We start from the raw sequence: 8,623 nt of genomic DNA, 5'->3' as shown, positions 1-8,623 counted from the left end.
CAGATCGATGACGTTGACATTACCCTGATCTATGCAACCATCCAACCGCCGCGAGTCGTCGCTATCTTCCGCTTGGTTTTTGTCGCCGCTCGCCCGCCGGCCTCATCGTTTGCGTGCAGGTGCAGCAGATTGGGAGATTCTCTCATGGGGCTACCCACTACACCAGTTCCATGGAGCGGTTCGCCATGTAGGGAGTACAGTATTGGAAGCATCGTGAATCACGGATCTGCCGCGAACACAGTTGCTACAAACTGGTAGTATAATATAGTCTGCATTTTTTTTATTTTTTTGACATCATAATATTGACAACAGTTTTTTTTTTGAGGGTAATATTGACAACAGTTAGCAACCTGACGAACGGTTCATTCACAGAGTGCACCTATCCGCGCGTAGGGCAGGAGATGCCGGGAGCTCCTATCTGCAGCTCCCTGCGGCCGATTTTCGGCCGCACGCGGACTGGGCGGCCCATGAAGCTAGCGACCAGAAGCGAATAGCGCGAGCCTGGTACAGAGGGATCCAGCCAAATATATCCGCTACAGAGGACGTACAGCAAGCCAGTTGAGCTGGCGAGCGTTCATGATTACCCCCTCCGTTTCTAAAAATAAGTTTTTTTTTTGAAATTTCAATAAGAACTACATATGGATGGATGTATATAGAAGTATTTTAGAGTATAGATTCACTCATTTTGCTCCATATATAGTTTGTATTGGAATCTCTAGAAAGCTTTATATTTAGGAACGAAGGGAGTACTCCCTCCATCCAGAAATACTTGTCGGAGGAATGGATGTATCTAGATGTATTTTAGTTCTAGATACATTCATTTTTATGCATTTCTCCGACGAGTATTTTCGGACGGAGGGAGTACAATGCAGTGCAAAACAATAAGAAACAACGTCTATGCAGATCCGAAAAATTTCTGAAATTTCAAACACATTTTTTATTAAAAAAAGATGGATGTTTTATGAAATGCAAACACTTTTCAAGTTTGTGAACAAATTAAAAAGAACATCTTTGGGAAATGTGAAAAAAATAGAACTCCCAAAAAGAAAATTGAAAACATATTTTTGTTTAAACGGGATTTTTCTGAAATTCCAAATATTTTTGAAAACCGGAACATTTTAAAAAATAGTGAACAAGATTTAAAAATTAGCAAACATTTTTTGAAACTGCCAAACATAATTTGAAATTGCCATTTTTAAAATTTGTGAACAAGTTTTGGAACAGAATTTTTTTATTGAAATCCTGAACTTCTGTGAAAATTTTGAATAAAAGCGTAAATAAAAGAAAAGTAACAAAAATGAAAGATAGAAACATAAACTAAAAATAAAAATAAAAGGAAAATAAAAAACTAAAAGAAACCGATGAACTAATTAAAAACAAAAAAAGGGTAAAACCGGGGTTCCCAAACTGGGTGCAATGTACTTGTTAGCTATCTTTGATTGACCAACCCAGTTTGATAGCTAGCTGATAGGTTGTGTGCGAACTGACGACTACTTGACGCGGAATGCGTCAAATAGGAAATCTCTGAGATGCCGACCAAAAGCAGGTTGCTGTGTGCACAAAACTAAAAATGGGCTGGCAGCCCATGTACATTTCAACGCTTGGCAGGAAAGGCGGTTCAGCAAGGCTATTATACCCTCAAAAAAAAAGCAAGGCTATTATAGGGTTCTCAAGAAAATAAAAGCAAGGCTATTATGGTTGTTCTAGAAGAAAATGGCAAGGCTATTATAGTTTGAGTCTGAATATCCAACGAATATCAGATTTTTGGGCATGGCAAATCGAACGTTTCTCATGACAAATTATTTGCCGTGAGTGGCAAGTTTAGTTGGCGAGCATGGCAAATCTCTCTTAGATCATTTTTTTGTTAGAAAATTCGTGTTTGCCAACTAAATTTGCCATCCTCGAGCCAACATAATTGTCATAAATTTTTTTAATTTGTCATACCTAAAAATCTAACATCAAATTTTAGCCTTTTTTTATAGTTTCCTCCTTAAAAAAGGCTTTTAGTTGTTTTCCTTTTTGATATTTTTTATTGGGAGCTATATTTTATTTGATATAAGAATTATCCCTAAAATTGGTATATTCAAAGTGATGTTTATCCCGATTTTTAAAAGTGTTTACAAATTTCAAAAAATATTCGTGAATTTCGGAAGTGTTATTTGGTTTTAAAAATTTATTATGATAACTTTCGAGCATTCGAGCAGTCCAGTTTTAGGATAGATACAAACACATCTCCTTTCTACATGCATGTGCACATCCATGCATGCACTAGCAGGCAAACACTGATATCATCCCAAATTCTACTTATTTTAAAATTTTAAATGTTTTATACCTCAAATCATCAGTCGGATTCAAAAGTTGTGTCCACCATTAATTTCGCCATGACGAGACCTTTGAAACTAGATACCATGTTGTTATGTTTTGATGATTTTTTCAGGTCAAAAGTTACCAAGATGCCGCAATACATGAGTTACCAAGATGTTCATTCGAAAGTTACCGGGCATAAAAAGGGTTCCTCCAAACTTCTCCCGACATGCAGTAGAGAACAAAAGTTGATTTCAGCAAAGATTCCACCACTAGAGGACAAAAGTTGATGTTAGCAAAGATTCCACAAATATTCAAGTTTTAAAATGTTTTAACTGAAATCGTCTATCTGATTCAAAACCCGTTTTGGCCATTAAATATGTAGCGATGAGACCTTCAAAATTAGTTTCCATGTTGGTATATAGGTTACCCAGTTGCAGTACATAAGTTACCTAGCTGCAGTGTGCAAGTAAGTTAGCAGAGCTGGAGTATCTAAGTTACCTAGCTCCAATACTTTATTTATCAATATGTTCACACATAAGTTACCGAGCATGAAAACCTTTTTTGGCAACATTTCCATGGATTTTCAGTTAGAAGTTATCACCCGTTATGAAAAGAGTTGCCATGTTATGTAGGTTATCGGATTATTCGTGGACAGTTATCGATTCTAAAACTTGATCCGCCACAAACACAATTTAAGTCTGTAACTACATGACTACTACGGTGGTGACTGTGACCTAACACACTGGAAAAATGAGCACGGGTAGTGGGTAACTATATTTGTCTCATGTTAGTAACTATAGCATGCACGACCACATAACAACGTAATCACTATGTTGGTAACTGTAGCATGGGCATCCTCGGTAACTTTAGCATGAGCAGCCTGATGAGTATGACATGAGCAGCCTGGTAAATTCTACAAGAGCGGCCTAGTAACTATAACATGAGAAGCCTCATAACTTCAGCATGAGTAACATGGTAACTTTGCACCCTGGTAGCTTTAGCATGGGCAGCCCGGTAACTGAAGCATGAGCAAGCTGATGACTTCAGCACAAACCTAACAACTTACATAATTTTTATGTTGCCAACTACAAAATAAAATTGTTCGTAACTATACCATATAAAGCCCGATAACCACATAATAACTGAAAGTGCTAGTTATCGACTAGAGAGGAGGGTGAATAGGCGATTTTTATGAAAGTCTTCAAAACATGAGGTCTTTGAAGACAAACTGTTAATATTAACCTATATTATATGCAACGGAAGATGAACTACACTAGACACGCGATAGTCAAGTGAGCAATATAGTGAAAGCACAAAGACTAATAGCAGCTAGGTAGTATGGATCGGAATGGAAGACAATATGAAGCCAAACAGATGATAGTCTTCACACAATGAAGTCAAACAGATCAGGTAAGCAAGCAATGATTCCACAAAGGTAAACTAAAATGTAAAGGAGGCAGGGGATAAAACCGATAGCTTGGTGAAGACAAGGATTTAGTAGACCGGTTCTAGTTGCTGTGACAACTGTACGTCTGGTTAGGGAGGCTGAGATTGAACTCAGAAGACTGTGTCTTCACCTTATTCCCCTTGAGCTAAGGACACCCAGTCCTCGCCCAATCATTCTGGTAAGTCTTCAAGGTAGACTTCCAAACCTTCACAGACTCCGTTCACTGGCGATCCACGATGACTCTTGGATCCTCCGAACATGACGCCTAACCAGCTGGAGGATGCACAGTCCTCAAGTGTAGGCTTCGTGAGACATTGTCCAATTCAGGCAAGAATACAACATGGTTGCGAGCTGAAGCTTGATAGTTAATGGTTGAGTGAAGCTTTATCAGCCGCATGACCCATGGAGCATAGAACTTGAGGCCAAAAAGATCAATTCCTGAAGCTGCCAACTGTCTGATGAAGAAGTCTTGAGTGTTGAACTTGATGCCATTGATGATGTAGAAGACCAATGTCTTCATGGTGCCTTCAAGCTTGGCATCAAGAGAATATCCCTTGATAGGCCACATAGTACGCCTCAGAATGTGATATATGGTGCGGGGCAAGTACTCGAGATCTTTGACAAAGAATTTGTTGGCATATTCAACATCAATGGGCAATGGCTTCATCATACTAAGCATTTGACTCGTATTTGGCTCAGGCTTCCGGAAAATGCTCTGCAGTTCGCGTTCGTATAGCTGACAACCTGGCTCATACAGATCACCAGGAGCGGGCAGGGTGGTTAGCTCGATTATATCATGAGCTTTGGCTTCGTGATGAACATCTCCTGTGATCCACTCAAGGACCCATGTCTCCGGATCACTGTTGTAGCCTCTAATGTGAAGAGTAGCATAGAACTGCAGAAGAAGCTATTCGTTCCAATGCTACTTGTCAGTGACAAATGGGAGCAGACCAACTTCAGGAAGAAATCAAGAGCCTCTTCAAGGCATGGAAGCCCAGCAATGGAATCACAGTCAAGATGCTTGTGAGGAAAAATCATGTCTTGATTGTATAGAATGCATGAGCAGTAGCTGCGTTGCTGATGGCTCCAAAACCTATCCGAGGAGATCTTTGGCTTCTTGTATGGATTCTTGGCAGAGTCAAAGAAGGTGTTGTGCTCCCTGAAGCTTAACACACTGAAGGAGCCTTGGGTAGTCACGACACTTGGAAGCCTTGGCAGCCTGGGCTCCGACTTCTGCATTTGAGGCCTTTGCTCCACGTGATAGTCATATTGTGGACCAGGAGCAGTGGGTGGTATCAAGATAGGCCATCAGACAGTAACGAGCTCACCGCGATTGTACGCACGTTCCATGGTGTGAGGCATATGGGGAGGAACTGCTACATCTAAGGCGGATGGCTGCGCAATGTCTTCTGTGGCAACAATGACTTCAGGCTGCACATTAGCTTCAGCCATGACAATGTCATTGGCTTTAGTAGTGGTGGGGCAGCCGTATTTGCCTATTTGCGTCATCGTTAGTGGCTTCATGGACTGGAGGGTCTGGCACAATCACTTCTTCTCGAACAATGGGATCACTAGTAGCGGGGATAACATCACGGTCTTCTTCTTTCTCTTCATCGGCTGATGCAGGCGGAATGTCTTCAGCCACTTTGGATTCAGATTCTTGAGCAGACTTTGAGGGGATGGCTTCAGGGAACACTTGACGTGCTACTGAGCTTGTGTGTTGCACATCCTCTTCAAGAATGCTTGACATGGAGACCTGGGGCCTAGGGCCTCTACAAAGCCTTGGGAAAGAGGGCGACGCCTTTGGTGAAGGAGTGGTATTCTCCATGTCATCTGGAGTTTCTTGAGGCGTCTCAAGCACCGGAGTGGTGACATGAGCAGGTGGAGTGCGGGGAATGACCTCATGCAATGGGGAGTTGGGGTGTTGCTCTTCCTAGAACACATCTTGTGTGATTAGCGTCGTGGGACTGCTAATGCTTATTAGTTCACTGTTGTAGGAGCAGGCGATGATACTGGGTTGGGCTTGAGCTCAGGAAGTACTTCATCATCAATATTGTCATCTTGACCAATGTCTTCAGCTGCGGTGGAGTCAGCAGCTAGAATGTCTTCAGATTCATGAGCCTCTGTGGAAGCAGGCTCATGCACAACGAGACGATGCTCGCGATTGGTAGAGACTGGTAGTGCAACAGAAATAGGTTCAACATTCAATGGGTCTTGGGGAGCAACATGAGCTTGGCGTGAAGACTTTGAAGACTTTGTCTTCAGCTTCTTCTGTGAGGGAGCAGCATCAGAGGTATCCTGGTGCTTCCTCTTCTTGGCTTCCGACGACTGGTTAGGCGAGAACTTGCTTCAGGTGATTCAATGTGATGCTGTAAGAATTCTACAAATGAATGCAGACTAGGAGAACCAAGGGATTCTCCCACGGACATGTACCTGTGACAGCATTAGAGATGCAAGGGAAGGGGAAGAGGTCATATGCATTCTCAGAAGATTTTAAAGATAAACCAGTTTGAAGACATTGACCTCATATTGCGAAGACATTCACTTATCGGTGTGAGTTGGTTCCAGATTTGTATGAATCCATGAATAAGTACAAGTGATGAATCTAACTAGTTGTGATACATAAGTGGACATACTTTCAAGTTATGAGATGCAAAAACAAAAGGATGAGGATTTGTAGTGAAGAATCAACTTTTGCAAGATTTGGACAGTTTCAAAGGATCAAATAAACGGTAAAAATTGAGTCGTATTTATGACACAATGAACTGCTTGACGAGGCGGAAGGAGGCCGAGCAGTCCAATCTCCAGCGCCCTAACTTGGCGGCGGAAGACACCTACGGCGGTGGCGGAGAGGACGATCTCCGTGGCCGGCGTGAAGACGGCGCCGGAGAGGTCGCGGCAACAAAGCGCTTCGTCTCCGGCGTCGACGGAAGCTAGCGATGGCGCTAGGGTTTGAGCGAGATGGCGAGGGTAGAGAAGGGATAATGACCGCGAGGGGAGATGTATTTATAATGAGGAGGGTGGCGCAGCGCAATTACGCAGGTGCCCCTGGCGGTTCACATCTAAAGGACACGTGGCAAGCATGCAACTTATCGAGGGTTGAGCCATGATCCCACGCGCGCCTGGTTTGTCGGGTGTTCATTCCGTCTTCTGCGGTATTTAGGCAAAAGAGATAAGAGCATTAAAAGTGGGTTTAAATGTGTGTATCTATATCTTTAGCTGACAAGGACACAATGAAGACATTTGACACGTGTCAACAGAATGCATATGAAAGAGACAGAGATAATTTGAGGGATAAGCACAGAAGGGGTTAGGGTCCGATCACATTCAGTTAGTTCAAAAAATAGCAAATTTTAAGACAAATCTATAAGTGAATCCTGTAGAGGACAGAACACATATATATCAGTGAAGACCAAGACAACATTGCAAAGATAAACCTTGATGATAAACCAATGTTGAAGACAAACCAAAGATGAAAATAATGCAGTCATGATGCCAAATGAAAATCTTCAGAAAGTGTGGTGGTGGCGTTACCCACCGTATAGGAAATATTAGACCCAAACACGGTGCACAATTATCGTGGCGCTCCAAAGTCAAATTCCACATTAATGTATTCACACTTAGAGGGTAAGTCTTCATGAATTGAAGATATACGTTACTTCGTGTGTTGCACATCTAAGTCATCAATATGCATAAGCGTTAGGATGCGTGTCCATCCACAGGACATTTGAGGATTCTAAGATATTTAGCTCACACCGCAGCTTGCAAAACCTTTTCTCATCCAAGGGCTTCGTGAAGATATCTGCCAATTGCTCTTCAGTGTTGACGTGAATGATATTAATGTCTTCCTTCATGACATGATCTCTGAGAAAGTGATGATGGATCTGTATGTGCTTTGTCTTCGAATGCTGAACTGGATTGTTGGCAATCTTGATGGCGCTTTCATTGACGCAGTAGAGTGGCACATGCTTCAAGTTGATGCCATAATCCTTAAGAGTTTGCTTCATCCAGAGAAGCCGAGCGTAGCAAGAACCAGCAGCAATGTATTCAGATTCAACAGTGGAGAGTGATACACAGTTCTGCTTCCTTGAAGACCAACAAACAAGAGATCGTCCAAGAAAGTGACATGTGCCTGATGTGGACTTGCGATCAACCTTGTCACTAGAATAATCAACATCTGATAATCCAACTAGATCAAACTCTAGGCCCTTTTGATACCATAATCCTAGTGTTGGGGTGTGAGCCAAATATTGAAGAATTCGCTTCACCACGAGGTGATGCGATTTCTTTGGTGCCGCTTGGAATCGGGCACACATGCAAACACTAAGCATTCTATCTGGCCTAGATGCACATAAGTACAACAAAGAACCAATCATGGAGCGATATACCTTTTGATCAAACTCTTTACCATTGTCGCCGGGGCCCAATTGGCCTTTGGTTGGCATTGGCGTCATGTACCCTTTGCAGTCTTGCATTCCAAACTTCTTCAGGCAGTCTTTTAGTTTTTTTTCTCGTGATATGAAGATGCCATTTCTCTATTGACGGATTTGAAGACCAAGAAAGAATTTCAGCTCTCTCATCATGGACATTTGATATTGCTCTTGCATCACATGCCCAAACTCATCATTGTATCTCTTATCAGTGTAGCCGAAGATAATGTCATCCACATAGATTTGGCATACAAAACGTTCACCATCATATGTCTTCATGAAGAGAGTGGGATCTAGAGAACCATGTTTGAAGCCTTTGCTCTTCAGGAAGTCTTTGAGTGTGTCATACCAAGCGCAAGGTGCTTGTTTGAGGCCATACAATGCCTTGTTGAGCTTGTATACCATATCAGGATACTTTGGATCTTCAAAACCAGGTGGT

The sequence above is a fragment of the Triticum dicoccoides genome, chromosome 7B, assembly GCF_002162155.2.
Source record: "Triticum dicoccoides isolate Atlit2015 ecotype Zavitan chromosome 7B, WEW_v2.0, whole genome shotgun sequence".
NCBI classification, from domain to species: domain Eukaryota; kingdom Viridiplantae; phylum Streptophyta; class Magnoliopsida; order Poales; family Poaceae; genus Triticum; species Triticum dicoccoides.
This window is presented reverse-complemented; position numbering follows the sequence as displayed.